At 41.2% G+C, this 22,775-nt stretch overlaps 1 protein-coding gene across 1 annotated transcript in view; it reads left to right on the plus strand.

Annotated features, from left to right (window-relative positions):
• The first annotated feature begins 20,287 nt into the window (after positions 1-20,287).
• FRMD4B (FERM domain containing 4B) overlaps positions 20,288-22,775 on the plus strand; it is a 229,090-nt gene continuing 226,602 nt past the window's right edge. Inside the window, exon 1 of the mRNA XM_024747081.1 lies at positions 20,288-20,340. The gene's annotated coding sequence lies outside the window, so the exon portion shown is untranslated. The remainder of the gene's footprint in view (positions 20,341-22,775) is intronic.

Genomic DNA, 22,775 nt, shown 5'->3' on the forward strand with positions numbered 1-22,775 from the left:
TGGGATCCTCCCGGACCGGGGCACGAATGCGCGTCCCCTGCATTGGCAGGCAGACTCTCAACCACTGCGCCACCAGGGAAGCCCTGTATGTAGATTTTGATGATAGCCATTTAGACTGGTTTGAGGTGATTCCTTGTTCTAGTTTTGATTTGCGGTTTTCTAATAATTAGCCATGTGGAGCATCTTTTCATGTGCATTAAAAAAAAAAAATCAAAAACAAAACAGTGTGCATTAAATTTACCTCTTGAAATTGGTTTCTTAAAAGTCCGCCCTGATTTGAATTCTTTTTCGATCAGGTACCCCAGGACATTTCTTGAGGGCAGGTGTCCTTTAGAGCAGGGGTCCCCAACCCTCGGGCCTCGACTTGTTAGGAGCCAGGCCTCACAGCAGGAGGTGAACACGGGAGAGCTAGCGCAGCTTCATCTGCGACTCCCCAGCGCTCCCCGTCACTCCCATTGCTACCTGAACCTTTGCTCGCATTACCGACTAAACGATCCCCCGCATCTCTCCTGTTGCCGGTGGAACCATCCACCCCATCGCTTGCATTACTTCCGGGACCATCCCCGCCCCTGTCCATAAAATTGTCTTCCATGAAACAGTCCCTGATGCCGAAAAGGCTGGGGACCCCTGCTTTGGAGCCCCGCAGGCCTTGTTATGAAGTGTCCCTTAGGGGGATACCTAGGAGCGGTTTTAAAGTTGTTGTTACGGGAAATGGCCACAAGGTGGCAGCATTTTTTCATGCCCCACTCGGTTACCGGCAACCAGAGCCTTAGAGAAAGTCCTGTTACTGGGTCGTAGATTCGAGTGGACTGTGGCAGAAGAAACACCCCAGAGCTCGTGTTTCCTTACTTCTTCCTCCTTACCCTTCGCTCCCCGCTCCCCCCACGACAATTCCCAAGCCCTGCCAAAAACGCTATGCTGAGCTTGCTGACGTGCGGAGGTGGGGAGACTCCGAGGAAGGAGGCTGCCCATGGGAACCCCAGCACCAGGAGACTTGGAGACCAGGTGATTTTTCAAAGCTCATGCAGCGTGAGGGTCCACCGACCTTTGGGTGCACTAGGCTTGGTTGAGCTGTAGGAGGGCCCGCCTGCATCTGGAGGTTGTCGTCCGCCTGTCAGGTCCAAGAGAGGCTCATTTGCCGGCACCTGCTTCCCAGTTCCCTCCCTCCACCACGTCTAGACTTGGGACCCAAGGCTGCTCTGGCTCCAGGGATGTGACACCAGCCTAGGTCACCGAGCCCTGAAGGGAATATCGTTGGCATTTCTTCTCTTTCCTTTTCTTTTGAAATTTAATTTTTATTTTATATTGGAATATAGTTGATTTACAGTGTTGTGTTTGTTTTGGGTGTACTGCAACCTGATTCAGTTATACAGATACGTATATCTATTGTTTTTAGGATTCTTTTCCCATATAAGGTATTACAGAGTGTTGAGTAGATTGCCCTGTGCTCGACAGTAGGTCCTTTGATTATCACTTACATATATATTACTGTGGATATGTTAATCCCACCCTCCTAATTTATCCCTCCCCATCCCCATCTTTCCCCTTTGGTAGCCATAAGTTCATTTTCTAAGTCTTTGAGTCTTTTTCTGTCTTGCTAGGGAGTGCATGTGTGTCATCTTTTTAGGTTCCTCATTTAAGTGCGATCGTATTTTTTTTTTGTCTGTCTGACTTCACTTCGTATGATAAACTCTAGTTCCATCCATTTTTCTGCAAATGGCCGTCTTTTCTAAACTGACTTTCTAATCTAGGTAGAGATGGGAAGCTGTCCTCTGGAAGTGTATTAAAAAAATTTTTTTTTAACGTAAAGAGAAAACATCAGTGCAAATTGGGTGCCGACTTTAATGTTTTTTGGAAACAAAAAATTGGCCCTGGGTATGAACCCCTCTGCCTTTGCCATGTTTTCATTTTACTGGAGTGTAGCACTGATCCTCGTGCAGTGAAGAAGCAAATGCCCCTGTGACCCATCCTGAGTTCCCTCCCTTACTTGCAAAATCCTGGTAGAAAGATTCCTGTTTTTTATGTAGATTCGTATTTTCTTTTCTCTGTCTTTCTGTTCAAGATCACTTATTTCTCTTTTTCTTATTATGTAAGCAATGCATTTTTATTCTAGAAATTTTAGAAAATACAAGAAAGATCAAAGAAAGAAATAATAGTCATTTATATTTTCCTTACTTAGATACAGCCAAGCTCACCTTTTTGTATATTTTCTTTTGGCACTTGATCCAGGTATTATGAAAATGACAGCGTTCTGTTCATAGCATATTTAAAACTCTCACTTATTTTGGCCATTTTTCTATATTGATAAATATGGATAAACAGTTTCTGCCCTCCGTACCTCCCACCTCCCTCCATCCTTCTTCGGTTTCTTTCTGCGTTCCTTTCTTTTGTAAAAATAATTCTATCTTTTGTCTGGTTGGAAAAGCAGTCATGTAAAAAAAAATACACACACACACATATACATAAACATGTATACACATGTGTGTGTTTATTAGACCACTCAGAAAGAACTTCTACCATCTATAGCGGGAGTCAGCTAACTTTTTTCTAAAGGACCAGATAGTCTGTGTTGTAACAACTCAACTGTGCATTATGGTGCAAAAGCAGTCCTAGAGAAAGTGTAAAAGAATGAGCATGACTGTGTTCCAATAAATCTTTATTTACAAAAAACAGCAGACAATCCTGAAACTGTAGTTTGCTTGGCCCAGTCTAGGGCAAAGCACTAATTATTTAACTTCCAGAACCACATACCTATTTTTTTCCCACAAAAATGGAATCATACTACATAAGCTGTCTTGGATGTATTTAAATATTTATTAGTGTCTGTTACGTGCCAGCTCATATATAGTGGTGTATACAATGTTGAACAAGACTGACAGGCTGTCTGCTCCCGTGGTGTGTACTGCCAGGGACACAGTGAAAATCATAAGTGCTCTGAAAGTCATGGGGGGATGTGATAGACAAAAGTCAGCATTCTAGTGTATCATAACTTTTGCAACCAATCCCCTATTCAGGGGCATTTAATTTCCTTAATTGTTTCTATTGTAGACTTTCCTGTCGTAAACATTTTAGGATTAAGTCTTTATGAAAAACCGTCATTTTTTACTTGGGCTCAAATTCCTTAAAGTGGAATCCCTGAGTCAAAAGGAATACAAATCTTTTTGGTCTTTTGCTAAGCATTACCAAAGTACTTTCTAGAAAACTTATACCAACTTACACTTTCACCTGACCTCTTTTTTTTTTTTTTGCCCCCCTTGCTTCCTTTGTGCAGCCAGACTGAGTTTCATGAATTGAGAAAGTAAAATGAAAGTGGCATAAATCTAAGCCGGGAAATAGAAAGAAAGAGATAGGGAATCATTGGCGGGAGAGGAGCCCAGTTTCAGATGTTTTGTCTTCAGGGGTTTCCTGTGATCTGCTCCCTGTGTAATAGTTAGGAATAAATCTCAGAAGTTCTGTAGTGCGAGCTGACACCAGTTATTTACTGCCTTCACCACGTGCCAGAAGCTCTGGTAAGCCCTTCACGTGCATGATCTGAATTAAGCCTCAGAACGGCCTGATGATGGTGGAGCCGGACCACGACCGGGTCTCTTTGAACTAGAGTAGAAATGTCAAGCTGGGAGCCCCGCGGTCTGATTTCTTTGGCTCACACAGTGTGGCCCAGCACAGCATTTAAACATTTATCGACATAGTTCCAAACATTTTAACACTGGAAAATGTCACAGAAAATCTATCTTTAAAACTTCGGAAAAATTACAAGACCTGGGCACACTGGGGTCATACTCCCACTTGCTGACAGTGGGTGGGTCTTGGGGGGCTTCTTCTACACAAGGGACGTGTGTTCTGATGATGACACTATCGAGCTGAGATTAGCGGCCACTAAGAAATTCCTCCTTCAAACCGATAGTAACTCTGTGCTTGGGACACGGCGGGAGCTGTGGGGAGAATGCACGGTGCCCCTCCTTCTCCAAGCCACTTCCTTACTTATTTACTTGCCCGAGTTTGTTGCCTGGTTGTTAACTATGGGACAAGACAGGACTGAGGAGAAGGAGGGCAGATGTGGGCCCAGCTATCACCATGACCCAGCCTAGACTCTAGAGGAGGGGACGCTTCAGAGGCTCACTTAGGTGAGGGTGTCCCAAGCTGTTGGGGGGACAGCCTGTAAAATGACTCTTGGTTTCTGGGTGTCTGCCCTCCTCCTCTTACATCCATCTTTCTCATTCCTGTGTTGTTCACCACCTAAATTCTTTTTTAGTACATGTCACCACACGCTTCCTGGCCACGTGGGTCTCCCTACTCCATCTCGCCTTAGGAAGTAGTGGACTTGGCCATTTTCAGACTGTTGTCTTCTTTTCTTAGTACGTCTCTGCCAAATGCTTGCCCCACAGCCTGGCCGTGTGCCCATCTGTTGCCCACTTGGCGCATGTGCACCCATTGGTTTTCTGCGAGGAGTGGCTGTGGCATTTGTTCACCTCCTAACTCTCTGTGGCTGGAGGGCACGTGGGGGCTCTGTCAGACCTAGTGGCTTTGGAAGCCAGAGCTTGGCTATCTCGTCTTCATTTTGTGTTTTGTTTATTTAGAGCCACAGAATGCAACAAAGAAGTCACCTTTATGTATGTGCGCTTCCCATACACCAGCCCCTGTGCCAGGTGAGGGGTACCAGGAAGGAAAGGGCAGTGAGGGAGTCAGAGGTGCCAGCAAAGGGTATGAACCAGATCCAAGTGTGGCATCTGCACCAGCAGGGAGTAGATTCAGAAACTCCTCGTGGCAGAATGCGCCAGGTCAGGGAGACTTCTAGAAGGTGCTGCAACCAAAGCCTTCATGCCAGGAGAGAGCTCTTAAAAACACCCAAAGTCAGGGCTTTTAATGTCCATCCTATTCAAGCCCCACTTCCTCCTTAAGCCCACCTGAGTGCCTCTGTCTTCAACAAACTCTTCTGTCTCCAAACTTCTGTCCGGTACAGAAGCCATTAGCCACCCGTGGCTGCCGATCATCTGCAGTGTGACCAGGCTGAGTTGAGATGTAATGTAAATATAAAATACACGCGGAGTTTGAAGGCTTAGGACACACACAAAAACAGAATGTAAGAGATCACATTAATCCACTCATATTACTTACACATCGAAATGACATTTGGCTATATTGGATTAAATATATTATTCTGTCTTTTTACTTTTATTAATACGGCTATTAGAAATTTGAAAATGACATATGGACGTCTCATTTGTGGCTCAAGGGAGAGTCCCGCTGTAGAGCTCTCCCTGACTCAGCCACATCAAATATGGTTCTCTATGACTTTGCCATATATTTGTTACATATACATATATATATGTGTGTGTGTGCGTGCGTGCATGCAAGTATAGTATATATTCTCAGTCTCTCTCAGTAGGTAGAAGACAGGACTGATGTCTCGTCTCGTTCCTCTGTGTTTCCTCACTCTCTGCCCTGCCAAAGTGCCCCTTTTGCTATTAAAGATCCAGTGTGTGTTTGATAACAATTCTTTCATTCATTTGACAAATATTTGTTGAACTCAGACTCTGTGCCAGGTTCCCCTGGGAACTTAATAAACTTTAACTGAAAACCTGGCATAGGGAAAAAGAATGTAGGAATTATCAGCTTTATTTTGCAAGATAAGGAAATTGGGGTAAAAAGTTAAAGTGATTTGCTCAAGGTTACCCACTAGGTAAGGGGCAGGAAACAGGATTCCAGAACTCTTTTTTTTATGTGGCTCCAAATCATGTCCAGCATGCTGATCCTGTTGAGAATCCTTCACCCCAGCCCAGGTGCACCCTAAATCCTGTCTTCTTGTTTGTATATGTGCACGTATTACAATGCTCTCTAATCGTCCATCTTTCCCGATAGACTCTGAATGGGAGGACAGAAACTATGTCTCTGCTGATCCCTGTTGCGTCCCTGGGGCCTCGCACATGCCTGGTACCTCGTAAGCACTTAGTAAATGTCTGTTGAAGATATTTAGTAATAAACGAGTGTGCCTTCTCCCTCCCACCATTATAAAATTCATGTTGAATTCCATTTTCCTGGAGAGGATACAAATTGGAATAAAGCTCTATAGCTGCTTTCTCAACAACTGAAATATTGTAAACATTCATTTTGTATTTTATTTATTTAGAGCTCTACAATGCAAAAAAGAAATCCATTTAGAGTCTGGGGAAGAAGTCTCTCTTTCCCTGCCGGTTCTGCTTTTATCTTATCTCACCTACATGACAAAACCAACCACCTGTCTTTTGCCAAAATACACTATGCATCCTCATAACAGCTGTGTGCTAGCTGCTGCCAGGGCCTTAGTGCACACCTAGGACTGATGGGTTTTTAAAATTATCTTGGCATAACTTATTTGCCATAGAGTATCTGAATGGATTGTAACATGCCAGGACCACCTAATGGTTATAAGACCGGAAACCATCCTGCCCACCAGAGAAGAAAGGTAGCCAGGCACGGAGAGAAGGACACTGAGCTACAAAGCATTAGAAGTGGTTACTGGTCTCAGCTTTGTCATTACTATCTCTGTAACCTTGAATGAGCCATGCTTCCTCATTGTCATGAACCTAGTTCTCATATCTATAAAATTGAGAACATTGAAATAGATCAGAAAGGACAGCAACATGGCATACGTACCACCCTGCTGTTGCTGTCTTCCATTGCAGACACTGCTAATCAATCACAATTTACTTTCCATTGATCCAGGGTACAGCTTCATAAACCTTATCACAGCTTACACTGTCACTCATCAGTCACTGACCATTGCCAGGCAAACAGTCCTTTTTCTCTTTTTGTGCAGGGTAGGGAGAAGAGAAGAAATCGCAGTAGGACAGCTTTTATTCTTAAAAGCCTTCCCTGCGTTAGCTGGAAGTCACCAACGTGGTCATGATGATATCGCAAACCTTCCTCTGAGATGACCCTGGTGTGGAAAGGTCATTGAGCCCTTCTGGTTCCTGGCAACACTGAGGTGTTGAGCTCTGAATGGGCTGGGACTTTGAGGAAATTGGCCAGGGACCATATTCTTTCTGAAGCTCCACTAGGGGGTCATCATCAGGACTTGGTAGGGAAGGGGGCTGCAGCTTTGTTTCTTGGGACATTACCCAAAACTCTGAGATATTTGCTGGATTGTGGGAACTTCTTCCTAGTGGTTAGAACACCAGTATCTGGCTCTCCAGACAGCTGTTTACATTTGGATTGCTTTGGGCTAGTTTCGTGTAGTGGAAAAGGCAACTGGGGAATGATTTTTCCTGGCAGATGTACCATTAGGTGAAATAAAGCCACAGACTTTATTGACTCTTTTTAAAGAATAAGAACATATGCATAGATCAGTGTCCAAAAGGATAAAATCATGATGGCTAATGTGGCTTTTTTCTGCCTTTCTTTTTAAAAAAATTTTATATTGGAGTATAGTTGATTTACAGTGTTGTGTTAGTTTCAGCTGTACAGCAAAGTGATTCAGTTATACATATACATATATCTATTCTTTTTCAGTTTCTTTTCCCATATAGGTTATTACGAGTATTGAGTAGAGTTCCCTGTGCTGTACAGTAGGTCCTTATTGGTTATCTACTTTATATATAGTAGTGTGTATATGTTAATCCCAACCTCCTTATTTATCCTTCCCTCCCCACCTTTCCCCTTTGGTAAGCCTAGGTTCGTTTTCTAAGTCTGTGAGTCTCTTTCTGTTTTGTAAGTAAGTTCATTTGTATCCTTTTCTTTAGATTCCATGTATACGTGATGTCATGTGATATTTGTCTTTCTCTGTCTGACTTACTTAGCATGATCATCTCTAGGTCCATCCATGTCACTACAAATGCCATTATTTCATTCTTTCTTATGGCTGAGTAATATTCCATTGTATATATGTGCCACATCTTTACATGATGGCTAATGTTTATTGAGTGTCTGCTAACTGCCAGGCAGTGTGTAAAATGCTTTTCAAATTCCGTCCCACCTCATTCTCACAACAGCACTAAGAGATGAGTGTCCCTGTCAGCCCCATTTTACTGACAAGGGCACTGAAGCTGAGGAGGGTGTAGTAACTTCTCCATGGTCACAAGCTTGTTAAACAAATAAGCAAGGATATGAAGCCAAGTGTGTGACTCCAAAAGCAGCCCTCTTAGCTTCTGCATCATACTGCCCCACCCAGAGTTCGAAAGTGACTGTCTCAGAGTCTTGAGATTAGAGGCGATTCAGCAATTTTTTTTCTTTGTGCTTTTCTGAGTTTTCAAAATTTTCTACATTGAACGTATATAACTATAGAAAACAGAGGGAAAAGTCTTAAAAAGAAAAAGAAAAAAATCACAAGACAATGAATCTGGAGTCAGAGTTAGAAGATCTGAATTTAATACCCAGCTGTTTTTAACAGATTGTCTAACCTTAAGCTGGTAATTTCCCTTGTCTCAGTCTTGGTTTCCTTTTCTATAAAATGTGATCATTGGACTGAAAGATCTGTAAGATTCCTTCTGGGCTGGAAATTATATACATTTATTTGGGCAGGGATTAGGAGGTAGTATCTAGTAGATGCATTCATCAGCTTTTTTTTTTCTACCTGGGAGGTGATGATTATATAAGAGTGAGAAACTCTTTTGGGACCATATGGTATAAAAAATTCAGAGTGGTTTCTGTGTGAGTGCTCTAGAAGCACAATAGCTCAATTTTATTACAACTATGAGTTTCTCAAAACAAATGTGTTAGAACATGACCTTGGTTGTCATCATGGGACTCTTCATACAGAGCTTGGCCTTTTCTTTTCTTTTTTTTTTTTTTTTACATCTTTATTGGAGTATAATTGCTTTACAATGGTGTGTTAGTTTCTGCTCCATAACAAAGGGAATCAGCCATACATATACACATGTTCCCATATCCCCTCCCTCTTGTGTCTCCCTCCCACCCTGGGTCTGGCCTTTACTATATAGTCCATGTCTGTCATCAGTGTCTGTCTGGTTGTCTAGTTTAAGTTTAGTGGTTTTGCGGTGTTGAGGTTGTGATGGGATTGTTAGAGTTAAATACATGATGTTTTATTAACTTAGTCGCGTTTATAGATCTTGAGAGGCCTGCAGTGATAAAAAGCTGAGTTATACATTGCATTAAGCAGAGTTATATAAAGCCTGTTGAATATTAATTTTGTAATGATTCACCTTACAGTTTTATGAGACTAGATATAAAAAGATACCGTGAATAATTGAGCCCATGATTTATAAAATGAAGTCTAGGGAAGAAAGAGTAATTGGAAGTGAAAAGAGCAAAGCTTTTCCCTTTGCTGAGATCAAGTTAATTCAATCTCAGCCCCTTCCCGCAAATTCAGGTCCCCTAGGTTCTTAGAGCATTAGATGAATGTATAGTAAAAAATACAAAGCAAATACAATGTGGATATTTTCTACCATATTACTGCTTTCATTATTTTTAGTTTAGCCTCTAAATATATTTTATTTTTATAATCTGAATATTTTATAAGTCTTTTTATAAATCTTTTTCCAGGTTATATTTTTCAAAAATTGTTTCTAAAATAAAGCACGTTCTTGCACATGAGAGATGAAATTACTTATATCTCTTACCTCTCAAATTGCCCTTTGCAGAAGTTATATAGATGGGCAATAAGAATGTTAAAAGATGCTCAAAATTATTAGCCTCAAGGAAACCCACATTCAAACCACAATGAAATACCACCTCATACCTATCAAAATGGATAAAATTAAAAGACTGACAATACCAAGTGTTGGTGAGGACATGGGGCAACTGGAACTCTCATACACTGCTGGGAGGAATGTAAAACTGTAAAACCACGTTGGATCACCGTTTTCAGTTTTTATAAGATTAAAAATACCCTTATCAAAGGACCTGGCCGTTCCACTCCAAAGTATTCACAGAAAAAGATGTGATGTGTGCCCGCACACACACACACACACACACACACACACACACATATAAATGGAATGTTACTTGGCCATACAAAGAATGAAATGTTGCCATTTGCAACAACATGGATGGACTTGGAGGGTATTATGCTAAGTGAAATAAGTCAGACAGAGAAATACAAGTACTGTATGATATCATTTATATGTGAAATCTAAAAAATACAACAAACTAGTTGAATATAACAAAAAAGAAACAGACTCACAGATAAACAGAACAAACCAGTGCTTACCAGTGGGGAGAGGGGAGGGGAGAGGGGCAGGATAGGGGTAGGCGTTTTAGAGGTACAAACTATTGTGTATAAAGTAAGCTGCAAGGATATATTGTACACACAGGGAATATAGTCAATATTTTGTAATAACTATAAATGAAATATAACCTTTAAAAATTGTGAATCACTATGACGTACACCTGAAACTTATATAATGTTGTACATCAACTATACCTCAATTAAAAAAAAAAAGACAAATATCCATCAGTAGACGAATGGATAAACAAATTGGGGTATAGCTGTACAATAGAATACTGTTAACATAAAGAAAAACAATAAAAAAGAACAAACTATTACTATGTGTAACAACGTGAATATATTTCAAAAATATGCTGAGTGGAAGGAGCCAGATGTAAAAAAAATTCAGACTGTCTAATTTCATTCGTATGAGATTCTAGAAAAAGCATGTCAATATATAGTGACAGGAAGCAGATCAGTGCCTTCCTGGGGCAGAGGTAGGAGGTGTAAAGGGGGGAATGGAGTATGGAGGGACATGAAGGAACTTCTCAGGGGATGAAACGTGCTATATCTTAATTGTGGTGGTAGGTACAGGAGTATATGTATTTGTCAAAATCCAATGAACTGAACACTTAAAATGGGACTATTTTATTATGTGTAAATTATACCTCAAAAAAGTTGATTTTGAAAATGCCTTTTGCAGTATCTCTCTTGTTGGTTCATTAACATCTCTAGACGACCTAAGATCTTGATTCAAGCTTCCGTATTTACTCACTGTGGGATCGTGGCTCTCATACTCCATATATAAAATAGGTATAATGACTACATTTGGCCAAGCTTTTGCAGTTGCCCTGAGGAACAGAAGAGGTGATGAATGTGTAAAAGTGAGTTTTGAACCATGATACTCTGCAGAAAATTGGCTGTCACTCCCACTTTGTAGTTCACTCTGCAAGTCAGAGTGAAATTACCTTGAAATGGTGCCCCATCTAAAATTTCAGACAGTTGATCCTCTTACCTGGGCCCCAAATGAACTCTCTGCATACTGAATGCCAGGCCAGAGCACAGAGAATCCTAGCAAGTTTTCTTAGCACTTTTAAAATATCCGCCTGCCTCAGTCCGTGTGACATACCGATCAACCCACTCAGACTCTGAGCCTTTCACTTCCAGCGGTGACAACCTACACAATTGTTCCCCCGAATCAAGACACACTGTGTGAGTCATCTTAGCTTGTCAACTAGGTTTAAGTTTCATTTGACATCTTCGAAGAATCTTCTGTTTCCAGAGCAATGAACTCTGTGTCGGAGGCTAACCTAGTTGTGGGTAACAACGAAGATATTTATATATAGAGAGAGATGTCCCTTCTGCAAATTAACAACTTGTCTTCTGGGCAACGAATTGACTTTGAATGGACAAGGAACATTGAGAAGTTGGGCCCTGATTTAATCTGAAGCAACACAGGCATTCAATTGACAAAAAGTCACTCAGTATCTACTATGTGCTTTGTTCTAGGCCCTGGGGCTTTAGCACTGAATAGGAAAAGCAAGATCTTCTTCCTCAGGGAGCTTACATTCTCTTTGCGGGGAGGAAACGAGCAAACAATGAGACTTAAGGATCCTACAGGATATAAATAGGGGGAGAGAAAACACAAATATAGGTTGGTAGTATTTAGGATGTAGTGGTCAGGGAAGGTCACATGTGTTGGGTTGGAACGATGAGATGGAGCCAGCTGTGGGACAGGCCGGAGAAACAGTGATCTAAGGAAGCAGTGGGGACGGCAAGTTAGAACGGGCTTGGCAAAGGAAGGAAGGAAAAGGAGGCCAATGCGAGAAGTACTGAGGGTGAAGGGAAGATTGTCATGACGTAAGGTTTGAGAGGTGAAGAGGGGATGGAGTTTATGTTTTATTCTGTGAAAATCAGGAGACACTGAAGAGTTTTAAATGGGGGAGGGAAATGATCTACTATATAAATATGGCCACCGTGAGAAGAAGGAATTGACTCCGGCCCGGGTCAAGGGGGGCAGTTAGTATGAAGGCTGTGGAAGTAGTCTAAGGGAGACATGACGGTAGCTTGGACTAGGAATGGCATTGGAAATAAGGAGAGAGGAACGAATAGAGGGAACGTGTTTGAGAGGTAGTGCTGCTAGGATTTGATGAGTGGGAAGAGGGGTGATGAAGAAAGAGAGTGCATAGTTTTATGGCTGGAGCAACCAGGAGGTGATGGGAGTCTTTCTTAGGAGACCACCTAGGGTGACTGCTTACAGTATCTGCATCCTTTGTCTGCCGTTAGAGCAGTGACCGAATTACTCTGAAGACTGAAGCAGCAGTATTTGTAAATATCCTGTGATGTGAACTCTCTGGTTGTAAAGACTACATCATCTCCCTTCTCTGATTCGCTAGACATGCTAATAAGTGGGTGCTGGAAACGTTAACTTCTAATCGCAACCTTCTTTTGCTAAAGCCATTTTCAGCAGACACCAGTTCAGGGCAAGATCCAAACCTCTCTGTCTTCTGTAGTTTATTGCTGGTATGTCACTGTTCACTACATGCTCGCTGCAGGGAGAGGGCTCTGATGAATTTACATTCGCTCTGGGAGACTTTTGAGAAGGTTGCCTATTTTTGTTAATTATGGCTCGTGAATTACTTGGTCAGTAATGTTGAAACCCAGAAGTCTAAAAAAAATTATGAGGTATTATTAAATATTTAAATATTGCTGATTTCTCTATGTGGTATGAGATTTTGGCTGCGATTGGATCTTTGGGCTGTTTAGTTCCATGTTTATCATCTTGTAGAGAGTCACAGGTCCAGTTCTGCCTATTAAAGCAAATTTTAAATTTGTTTCAAACAATCTGTTGGTTAAGCATGTGTTGAGACCTTGTTGTTTGTTCTCTATTCATGGGCCGTAAAGTAGTGAGCTTAGCACTGGAATACAAGCCTCTTAGCTTGTGAAAATAATGTCTGAGTGACAGTGGGAAATGTTATCTTTTAAAATGTTTTGAATTATTTTCTTTTCCATTATGAAAATAATATACGATCATCCTAAAAATTTTGGAAGGTACAAAATAAAACTCAGCCATAGCCCAATCATGAAGAACTCCATGAGATGTTGAAGTTTCTCATAAACTGGAAGGACTGGAATGAGCTTGTTCATTGATCTGCACCATCTTCTCATTTTGCCTATGAAGAAACTGAGGCCCAGGGCAGCAATGAGTCTAGAACCCGGGTTTCCTCACTACCAGTTTTGAACTGCTTCCCTGATTGTTCATATGACTTCATAAGTACTTCACATTCTTGGATTCTCACTGCTACTCCCTTTAAAAAAAAAAAATTATTTATTTATTTTGGGTTGCATTGGGTCTTCATTGCTGTGCGCTGGCTTTCTCCAGTTGCCGCCTGCGTGGGCTACTCTTCCTTGTGGTGCGCAGGCTTCTCACTGAGGTGGCTTCTCTTGTTGCAGAGCATGGCCTCTAGGCGCGCGGGCTTCAGTAGTTGTGGCATGCAGCCTTAGTAGTTGTGGATCGCCGGCTTTGGAGTTCAGGCTCAGTTCAGTAGTTGTGGCACTCGGGCTTAGTTGCCCTGCACATGTGGGATCTTCCCGGACCAGGGCTTGAACCCTTGTGTCCTTCATTGGCAGGCAGATTCTTAACCACTGCGCCATCAGGGAAGCCCCCCCCCTCCTTCTTGAGTTAAGGGCCTGTGACACATCTTGTCACTGAGCATACATGTGGCTCCATCTGCCCCCTGGTGTTCGGGAGGCTGAATGGTCTTTTCTTCTTTTTGCTTCTTCCCCGTGGTTCTTAAGGAAGGATGGCATTAAATTGCCTTGATCTAGGTGAGTAGTTCTTAAAGAACGGTTTTTGGACTACCGCATCAGAATTATCTAGGGTACTTGTTGAAAATGAAGTCTCCTGTGCCTCAACCCAGGTTTGTGGAATCACAATCTCTAGGGGTGGGACTGGGAATCTGACTTCTTAAACTCAGATCCACTGAAAAATAATACTTTATCAAGAGGAATAAAACTTTTTATATTTTATCATTCAAATTGTCTTCTCTATGTTGGATAAATAGAGAGATGGATAGGTAGATAGATTGATGGATAGATGTATAGGTGTTTGTAAATGGATAAAAAGTTTCTGTTTCCATGCAGAGAAACACTTAATGGTTATCTTTTAGGTATAAAAATGGGGTGAATGGGAGAGTGGGGCTTTCTCTGTTTTAAGACACTTAGAAACCTGGATACACAGACCATAGATGTGTTTAGAATTCCTAAACACATTATAAGTATTTGTGCAGTTAAGCTATTTCTTTGAGAGACTGGAAATATCTATGTAATATTACTTAATTTGCTAGCGTGTGTATGGCCAGTGGGAGAAAGGGAATACTCCATAGCTGATATAAGAGGACACAGAAGGAACAACCAGGGGGCTCAGGGGAGATCAGAGTTAGTTCATTTATTCACTTACTCATTTATTCAGCAAATATTCATTGAAAAACACCTAGTGTGTGCCAGAAACTGTTTGAGGTGCTGAGGACACAGGAGAGAACAAGTCAGCAGGGTCCCTGATCATGTAGCACTTGTAGTCTACTATGGGAAACACCAATAAAGAGTTAAACAAGATAACTTCAAATGGTGACAAATGACTGTGAAGAAATAAAGGAGCTGTACCATTATGTATGATCAGAGGGCCATTCTCTTGTGGACAGGGATGGTCCCTCAGAGATGACATCTCAACTGAGACCCTAACGGTAAGAAGAAACCAGCCAGGGGCATACCTGGGGAATAAGTGTTCCAGAAAAGGGAAGCTGCATGGACAAAGGTCCCAAGGTGGATTAGCTTGTTGAGTTTGGGGTACATTAAGAAAACTTGTGTGGCTACAGCTTAATGAATAACAGAAGATACAAGATAAAGTTTAAGAGGAAAACAGCACCAAGCCACGTATTATAATCATGCCAGAGTAAAGAATTTGAATTTCATTCTAAGTGTAATAGAAAGTCCTAGCAGAGCTACACTGAGAGAGGGATGAGTTGATATCTTTGGATTTGAGTTTTTTTTTAAATCACTGCAGCACTCAAAATTATGTAGAAACGTACAGTAAATTGTAAATAGGTGTGCAAATACTTGGAAATCATTAAAGAAATGGTAAGATATACCATATACATGGAAGGGGAAGATCAATATCATAAAATGTTGATGTTTACAAAAAAGTATTTGTAAATTCATTGCAGTTCTAAGCAAAATCCCACCAGCATTCTAAAATTTGAGTGGCAGTGTAAAAATTCACGAATTTAACAAGGGAGTTTTGCAAAAGGAGAAAAAAGAGTTAGGACTCCACTAACTATCAAAATCTATTATAAACTCTTAGTAATTAAGATACTGTGTTTTTGGTGAAGAAAAATAGATGAGTGGTGCAGAATAGAGAGCCCATGAGCTGAACAAAATGGATGTTTCTGTATGATACAGGAGGACTTGGAAGTCCCAGTGGAGAACATAGAGAATCAAGAGTAAATGGTGTTGGAACAATTGGTTTTCCATACGAAAAAAATGATATTTTTTTTTTCTGTGAGTCTGTTACTTTTTTGTTGTATTCACTAGTTGTATATTTTTTAGATTCCACATGTGATATATGGTATTTGTCATTCTCTGTCTGACTTATTTTACTTTACATAATTCCCTCCAAGTCCATCCATGTTGTTGCAAATGGCAACATTTTATTCACTTTTTATGGCTGAGTAGGATTCCATTGTGTGTGTATATATATATACACACACCACATCTTCTTTGTCCATTCACCTGTTGTTGGGTAGATGCTGCTGGTACTACTTTGAACTCCAAGAAGATGTGACCACTTTTTTTTGCTTCATTTCTCTACTGCCCAAAAGTTCTTCCTAGTATAACACTTGCCCCTGTTGCTTCCTTTGTTTTCCAAGTTATGAAATTGTCATCTAAAGAAGCCAGGAATTTGTCAGCTGCTGACACTTTTAGCAAAATGAGATGCTCAACTGATGTCTAAACAATTTCAGTCCTCTTTATCCCTATCCCTCCAGTTATGCTCCCACACCTTTCTTTTTCTGAGCATTTTGGTTATTGTGATAAAATATACTTAACATAAAATTTACCATTGTAATTATTATTATTATTATTATTATTATTTTTTGCGGTACGCGGGCCTCTCACTGTTGTGGCCTCTCCCATTGCAGAGCACAGGCTCCGGATGCGCAGGCTCAGCGGCCATGGCTCACGGGCCCAGCTGCTCCGCGGCACGTGGGATCCTCCCAGACCGGGGCACGAACCCGTGTCCCCTGCACCAGCAGGCGGACTTTCAACCACTACGCCACCAGGGAAGCCCCATTGTAATTATTTTTAAATGTACAATTCAGTGGCATTAAGTACACTCACAATGTTGTACAACCATCACCACCTCTGTCTCTAGAATCTTTTTCATCAGCTCATACTGAAACCCTATGACCATCAAACAGTAACTTCCCATTCCTCAGTCCCCTCATCCCCCGATGACCTCTGTTCTACTTTCTCTATGAATTTGACTCTAGGAACCTCATACAAGTGGAATCAAACAATATTTATCCTTTTGCATCTGGCTTATTCCACTCACCGTAATGTTTTTTTTGTTTTCACCATAATGTTTTAAAGATTCAGTCACATTGCAGCGTGTATCAGAATTTCATTCTTTTAAAGAATGGATACTATTCCATTGTATGTATATACCACATTTTGTTAACCCATTCATTCGTTCATGGACACTTGGGTTGTTTCTCCCTTTCTGCTGTTGTGAACAATATAACAGATAATGCAGTTATGAACATGGTGTACAAATATCTATTTGAGTCCCTGCTTTCAGTACTTTCTGGTAACATACCCAGAAGTGGAATTGCTGAATCATAGTAATTCTATGTTTAATTTTTGGGGGATCGAGTGCGCAGTTAACTTTGGCAAATTAAAGAAGGGGGCATGAGATGCTGTCCTGAATCTCCCATTTCCTGGTTGGTCACAGTTCCTTCAGGTATGTCACCATTCCCAGAGTGATTCTGTTATTTAAAAATATTGGGGTTACTATAACTCATCCATCCTAATTTATTCAGACTTGAATAAATTTTTTTTAAACATCTTTATTGGGGTATAATTGCTTTACAGTGGTGTGTTAGTTTCTGCTTTATAACAAAGTGAATCAGTTATACATATACATATGTTCCCATATGTCTTCCCTCTTGCATCTCCCTCCCTCCCACTCTCCCCATCCCACCCTTCCAGGCTGTCACAAAGCACCGAGCTAATATCCCTGTGCCTTGCGGCTGCTTCCCACTAGCTATCTACCTTACTACGTTTGTTAGTGTGTATATGTCCATGACTCTCTCTCGCCCTGTCAAAGCTCACCCTTCCCCCTCCCCATATCCTCAAGTCCGTTCTCCAGTAGGTCTGCGTCTTTATTCCTGTCTTACCCCTAGGTTCTTCATGACATTATTTTCCCCTTAAATTCCATATATATGTGTTAGCATACGGTATTTGTCTTTTTCTTTCTGACTTACTTCACTCTGTATGACAGACTCTAGGTCTATCCATCTCATTACAAATAGCTCGATCTTAACACACAGCCCTCACTCGTGTTAAGAGTCATGGTAGAATATATTTACATAACTCTCTTAGCTTGCCTTTTCTCCCTTCCTTTCTTTAATCTCCTTCCAAATACCATCCACTCTGTTTCTATTCATAGGTTTTGGGGTTTTCAAATTGATGCATATTTACTTCGTGTATAGTGCTGTTTGTCACAGGCAGGAGTCATTGTGCATGGGGCCATGGAATCAAAGAACTTACTAGCTGTGTGTAACTTCATACAAGAGATTATATTTCCCTGACTCAGTTTCCTCATCTGCACCATTTAATAAAACTTATATTATTTTCGAAGTTTCTAGATACATCAGAGGCCACATAAGTGGTGTACCCAACTCTGGCTTATGGTGGGTGCTCGATAAATGGTAGTTTTCTAGACAATTGGGAGGTATCTGTTCATATCTCTTTTTTCTGTCCTCGTGATCCGAGCTGACAGAAGCTGTTCAGTCTTTGTTAACACAACTAAAATAAGGTACTTAGGCAGTTCTTTGTACATGATGCTAGATGCTGCTTGTTATATCATTATTTACTAGGAACTTTTGTCATCTAGTGGACACATGACAGTTGTGGAGAGATGGTTCAATAAAGCAGAAAATACACGGAGTCGTTCCAGCACCAGTTTTCCCTATGTGCGTAATCTTTTGCAAATCACTCTCTCTCTCTCTGAGTCTAATTAATCTGTAAAGTAGGGGCTTGGACTCTTAACACATGCCTAGTATATTCTTTCTAAGCCCAGTATTTTACCTAATAGTCTTGGGGACCAAGGGGATGACTGGGTGTGGGAGGTCTTCATTCTGATTTAGTACGACCCAAACCACTACCCCATCCCCTCACTCTCTACCTACATTACACTCTATCAACATCAGATTTCACTATGTAGATTTAACGTAGTTCATATTTTAATGTTTAATTTTAAACACCTAACATAAAATTAGCCTCTTACTAGCTTTAAGAGCTACTTTTCTCCTAAAAGGATATTGAAGAAGATTGCCTACAAGAAACTCCCAAGCTACACTATGCTCTCGTTGTAGATGAGTTCTTAGAATATCTAGTTACTGAGTCCAAGCTCAAACTGCTTGCTGTACTACAGACCAATAAATCGAGAGACAAGTTGTTGGGGCAAGGAATAGTGACTTTATTCAGAAAGCCAGCAGTTTGCGAAGATGGTGGACTACTGTCCCAAAGAACCTTCTTACCCCAGTTAGAATTCAGGCTACTTTGATATAAAAGGGGGAGCAGATGTGGTTGGTGGTTACATACTTCTCGATGCCAGAATCCTTTGTTATTGCAGCTGTCCACATAGATTTGGTCGTAATGTTCCTATAAACCTCCACAACCAATGTTGTTCTTTGTTCTGCAATTTTTTATCTTTATATGAATGGAAAAGTGTTATACCTTTAAAAGCAAGAGCCTTGAGAATGGGCTATAATGTATATTTCAGGCTATAGGCAACAGTCTTTTACAGAGACAGCGTGACTAAGCGCAAGCAACAAAGCACAAGGGTTAGAGCTAAAGGAATAAACCCAATATGGAGTCAGGTTTGTTCTTCTCTCTTACAGTTCCTGGTAGAAAAGATGGATTTGTCCTATGGCAGCAGTAAGGAGAGAGCGGTTAAAGGTGCTTGTGAAGGAATCATACTGAGTTCCTTCTGCTTCCTGTTGCCACCTTCCACCTCATACCTGTGTCACATCTAGAGGAGTTGAGGGTCAGATGGGCTGGGCTGTGGGGTCCGCTGAGGATGGTGCAACAGTGGAGTTGCATTGAACCACGTGGCACAATGATGAATACCACATCTGCTGCCTCTGCCCTCCTCTTCCCATCCAGTTTTCACACCCTGCTGTGTGTGAAACAGTTTGGGCCCACAGTTGACAAGCGAGAATTGTCCTTCCCGACTGAAGGAGAGCTTCTGGGGAAAAGCTGTTTTCTTTTATAGGGAGAATAACAAACCCATATAAATGAGTGTATCTTATGGCGCAATACACACGCTAAATTTCATCAATATTCATGACACGTGCTTCATTCTCTCCACCACTGACATCTGTTAAAACTAGGTTCAGGAGTAAACCATCCTGGTTTCAGCAATTCCGAAATATTGTATTGAGTTCTCCCACTCTCACAGCCTTGAATTTACAACTGACTGTAGCTAACTTTTAGTGCTTTAGCGTCTCCTACAGAGACAGAGGCTAGCATTCTATATTCAATGAAAGGCCTTACGTGAGAAGCCAAATCAGTATCAGATCTTTAGTTGTTAAGCAGGAGAGCCTCTTTTCGTCTGTATTTTGAGATAGCTCTATTCTAAATCTCACCTAATTAGGTGAATTTCTAAAACTGTGATTAAACTATAGCCAATCAAAGGAAAATTAGAAATAAATTAGAAGCCCCTGATTTGAGATGTCTAGTTCTTTCCTATATGCCTACAGAAATCAAGGAGCTGCTCCCTTCTGTGTTTAAGGTTTTGATGAGAAATCCGGAAGAAAGAATATGTGAAGGAAAAAGATGACATCTGTGCCTGTCAAACAAAATCCAAAGATTATTCAGTGAAAACAAAAGGAAAGCAAGACAGTACTTACTAGTTCAAGGTAAGCAGACATCTCTGTAAATGCTGAACTCTGCTAGAACAGGAAAGTGGGTTTATGAATGTCTGTGAGTGTGCGTTGAGTTGTCAGATGGGGATAGGATATATGATATGATCTACCATCTAAACATCTGTGTTATGAGCAATGAGGAGGAAAATCAGTAAATTGTTAGTCTGCTATCTCACATAAAAGCTAAGTGCCCAAAAGTTAAATGATGGATTACATTTTACAAAGGGGTTCTCTTGTCAGAAAGGAAAACAAACAAAAAATAATAACCAACGCTCTAACTCTGCTGTACCAGAGACACTTTCCTACACTATATTTTCCAATATTCTATTCGCGCGTTTGTAAAATTGTCTTTTTATTCGCCCTTGAACATTTGACCAGTTTAAGTCCACTGGACAATTGAGCAACACTAATGATTATTTTTATATATGCAATGCTTTTCTTCCTCAGCTTAGTTGCAGTGAAGGTGTGCTTTATATCTTTTATATCAATACTTTGGGGTTTGTTTTTCCATTTTTCAGTGCTTGTTAGAATACAGTGAGGGGGGGAAATGAAATATTCCAGTGGTTGCCCAAGCCTGCCATAGTGATGACAATGTGATAGAGACCAAATGGGGGTGTGTAGGTAGCACGTCCATGTGCTCTCTCAAGATTTTTCTGCGTTAGTTGATCTCAGTAGTTCGTATTTGATAGGCAAAGGTGGTCTGAAGGGTACTGATGTCTAATGTGCAAAAAGTATGAATTGTGCACAGATAGAATGTACAACAGTTAAAGACAGCGTTTTCCCAGTCTTCTCAAAACGCTGCCTCTAGGGACTTCCTTGGTGGTCCAGTGGTAGAGAATCCATCCTGCAATGCAGGGGATGCGGGTACAATCCCTGGTCAGGGAACTAAGATCCCACATGCTGCGGGGCAACTAAGCCCTCGTGCCACAACTACTGAGCTCATGCACCTCAATTAGCGCCCGCGTGCCGCAAACTACAGAGCCCACGTGCCACAAGTAGAGAAGAGAAAACCCGCACGCCACAACTAGAGAGAAGACTGTGCACCACAAAAGAGCCTGCACACCTCAACGATAGATCCTGCATAGCTCAACGAAGATCCCACGTGCCTCAACTAAGACCTAACTCAGCCAAAAATAAATAAAATAACTAATAAATTAATCTTAAAAAAAAAAATGCTGCCTCTAGTGAAATTAATGATAGGATTGCAATTTCTGCACGCTGGCCCCTGGTGGCGAGGACTACAGTGTAGTGGTCCAGGACATGGACTCTACCACTTACCTCTTGTGTGACTGCAGTGGAAATGATGAATCTTCCTTTGCCTCAGTTTCCTGGATTAGAGAAGGATGAGTAGATGAAACGAGTTAATGCATGCAAGGCACTTGGGCAAAGGCCAAGCGTATACAGAGTGCTGAATAATTGTTAACTGATTTTTCTTCATTGAGTGAAGTGTACTTCGGGGATGGACATTTCAGTTGTTTGTTTTTTGGGCAGTAGAGACGTCAGGGAAGTGAAGGGTGATAATTCTAACCCTGGGCGTGTGCGCACTTTCCGGGAGACTATCATCGGGACTGCCGGGCGCCAGGCAGAGATGTAAGAAAGTTAGAGGGGAGCTCAGGGCATTTCTCAGATTCTTACTGATTTATGTACTTTGAGAAGTGTTAGTGAATATAGACTTAAATGATGTTGGATCTTCTTAAGTCACAAATCAGGCTGTTTGCTGTAATCTGTAAGGCTTGGTGTCTGTAAGGCTTGGCGTGACCCGGCTGTGGCCATTCTCCCAGCCTCACCCCCTTAGTTCCTTATGCTCACTCTTACCTCCTTCCTGACCCTCTAAATCACACCAACTCTTTTGTACTTGGAGTGTTTGCACACACTCAGTGCAGCCTGGGTGCTTTCTCTTTTGGCACCTAACTCCTGGCCTTTTCCTTTAATCTCAGACTGGATTTTCTCTGGCTTCTCTACTCAGAAGGACCCCTTTGTGATGTTATCTTCCAAAAATATCATCCCTAGTGACATCCTCGTCAACAGTGACTATGAGTGCTGTATTGTCCATATCCTTGCAACAAGGTGTATTCAAATTTTTTTCATCCTTGCCAGTCTGACAGGTGATGAGCTTGGTTATTTAAAGTTGGTATAAGGGAGGATGTGAAGGTGTGCAGTGAGGACCGAGGTTAATCATTCATTAACTCATCTTTGGAGGCTGTTTCCTTTGAGCACAACATTGTAAATCAACTATACTTCAATTAAAAAAAAAAAGAAAAACTTGTTTCCTTTATAGCACTCATGATTATTGGGAGTTATTTTCTTTATTTGGCTGTTCAGTTATTTTTCACCTGCCCTTTTTACTAGTAAGTAAAAAAGTACGTAAATTCTGGGAGGCCCAAGATGGTGTTTGCCTTTTCACAGTGATATTCTGGGATCCTGGTTCA

This window comes from Neophocaena asiaeorientalis, unplaced genomic scaffold (genome assembly GCF_003031525.2).
Source record: "Neophocaena asiaeorientalis asiaeorientalis breed wild unplaced genomic scaffold, Neophocaena_asiaeorientalis_V1.1 scaffold130, whole genome shotgun sequence".
Taxonomy (NCBI): domain Eukaryota; kingdom Metazoa; phylum Chordata; class Mammalia; order Artiodactyla; family Phocoenidae; genus Neophocaena; species Neophocaena asiaeorientalis.